The sequence below is a fragment of the Prosopis cineraria genome, unplaced genomic scaffold, assembly GCF_029017545.1.
Source record: "Prosopis cineraria cultivar Desert tree isolate PC_DT_omini unplaced genomic scaffold, ASM2901754v1 PC3, whole genome shotgun sequence".
NCBI classification, from domain to species: Eukaryota; Viridiplantae; Streptophyta; class Magnoliopsida; order Fabales; family Fabaceae; genus Prosopis; species Prosopis cineraria.
Genome location: NW_026555334.1, coordinates 18,863,172 through 18,865,551, shown reverse-complemented (window position 1 = coordinate 18,865,551; position 2,380 = coordinate 18,863,172). Strand labels below are relative to the sequence as shown.

Sequence of the window (2,380 nt, the reverse complement as noted above, 5' to 3'; positions counted from 1 at the left end):
CCTCTCCACATTTCAAAATCAAACTACCTTTTTCCATGTCAATCAATGTACGGGCAGTCCTCATAAATGGCCTTCCTAAAATCAAAATATCATCCCCACTCCCTTCTTTTGACATATCAAGCACATAGAAATCCACAGGAAATAATAGACCTTTAACACAAACCAACAAGTCTTCTACTACTCCATGTGGTCTTCTAACACTTCTATCCGCTAATTGGCATATCATAGGTGTCTTATGCATGCAATCAAGACTCAAGGCATGATAAATTGAAAGAGGCATAACATTAATGGCTGCACCTAAGTCTATCAATGCATGAGAAAAATGTGTGTTGCCAATCTTGCATGGAATTGTGAAGGAACCGGGGTCCTCACATTTTATAGGGAGTTGAGGCTTCATGATAGCACTCACAGATGAGGGTAATTGTACCCTTGCATTAGGCCTAAATTTTCTTTTATTTGTACAACAATCTTTCAAAAATTTGGCATACTTAGGAAAGTTCTTAACTACATCCATCAAGGGTACATTAACATGAATCTTGTGGAAGAAATCATATACCTCTTGATCAAATTGTCCCTTTACTTGCTTAGGGACCACTTGTGCTTGTGGAAAAGGAAGCTTCTTCATAATCTCTTGACTTTGCTTTCCTTCTTCCTTCCTTGAACTCTCCTTTCTTGTTTCACTTTGCTCGGCCTCTCCCTCTTTTTCCTTACTAAACAACTCGGCCATAGTCCCCTTTTCCACCTTAGATGGTGGTTGCTCACATATGATCTCCTCAATGTTTTCATCCTCATCATCTCTACAAAAAGATGCATCATTAGGAGCAAAAGAAGAACTAGAAACATTAACATCAATTGAAGAATTTAAAGAGGGCTTCTCGGCCTTCCCTTGTCTTTTGTCTTCTTGTACTCTTTCTCCCAACTCCTTGCCACTCCTCAATGTGATAGCATTAAGATTAGCTTTAGGATTAGCAACGGTGTTGGATGGTAATGTAGAGGCTTGAGCATTGGCTGCACTTAATTGGTTAGCAAGCATATTCATTTGAGAAGTAAGGGCATCAATTTTAGAGTTCATGTTCTCACACTTGTTACCCATACTCTCTACCTTGTTCCCTAAGCCATCATACATGTTTTTATACAAAGAGTTCATTTCAATCAACTGCTTACGTAACACATTCACATCATTAGAAGAGTTCGAATTAGAAGAACTCTCAATTGGAACAAGCCTCCTATCACTATAAGAATTAGAAGAAGGTGTAAGAGAATTACCACTTGGATTGTAGCTTTGAGAAGAGCTACCTTGAGACAAATGAGGTGGAGGGTCACGGCCAAAGGTGTTTTGATAGGATCCTCTTTGTTGATTGTCTTGTAAAGCCACATTTGGATTTGAATAGGAGAAATTAGGATGGTCTCTCCATGAAGGGTTGTAAGTATTAGAATAAGCTCCTTGCCCTTGCCTCCCACCATAGGATTGTTTTCCATTGTAGATAGCATTTACTTGTTCAAACTTAATAGGACAATTGCTTTCTACATGCATAGGTGAGTCACAAAAAGTACAAGAATAAGGGACAAGTGCTTGAGAAGTACTTACATTGCTCACTTGAGATATTTGTGGAGCCAACATTCTCCCAATCTTGGCAGCTAGCAAGTCCACATATGAATCATTAAGAACTGAGGAACCTACCATATTCACATTTCTCTTTTCCCTTGTAGAGTATTGAGCACCACTTGAAGCCATCTTGTCAATTAGTTCCCAAGCCTTTAAGGAAGTGAGGTCAATCAAGCATCCACCACTAGCGGCATCAATGTTAACTTTGTCTCTTGGAATCAAGCCCTCATAGAAATATTGGACTAAATTCTCACTAGAAATTTGATGGTGTGGGCATTTAGCCAAAAGGCCTTGGAATCTAGTCCAATACTCATAGAGACTCTCATCCTCTCCTTGTTGGACCCCATAGATTTGCTTTCTCAAATTGGTGACCTTGGAATTTGGAAAGAATTTATCTAAGAAGAGTCTTCTTAGCTCGGCCCATGTGCTCACTTTCACATAAGAAGGGTAGTTGAAATACCACTCCTTTGCTAAACCTTCAAGAGAAAATACAAAAGCCTTAGCTTGAACATCATCAACATTTACATGCATAGGCTTCATAGTATCACAAACCAATAGGAAAGTATGCAAAAACCTATGACAATCCTCTCCTGGTAACCCATGAAATTTAGGCAATGCATTAATCAAGGAGGATTTAATTTCAAATTGAACATTAGTAGGAGGAACATATAAGCCATAAGGATTATCATGCCAATTAGGTTGAGTTAATTGCCTAATGCTCCTCTCCTCTCTAGGGTTATGCAAGCCTTCAAATTCATTATTAACATGGCCATC

The 2,380-nt window shown here is 38.9% G+C and overlaps 1 non-coding gene across 1 annotated transcript; it reads left to right on the top strand.

Moving 5' to 3' along the window:
- The first annotated feature begins 1,865 nt into the window (after positions 1 to 1,865).
- Positions 1,866 to 1,972, top strand: LOC129307547 (small nucleolar RNA R71). Its single transcript, XR_008592436.1, has one exon. It is a non-coding gene; the product is annotated as a small nucleolar RNA R71 (small nucleolar RNA).
- The last annotated feature ends 408 nt before the right edge of the window (positions 1,973 to 2,380 follow it).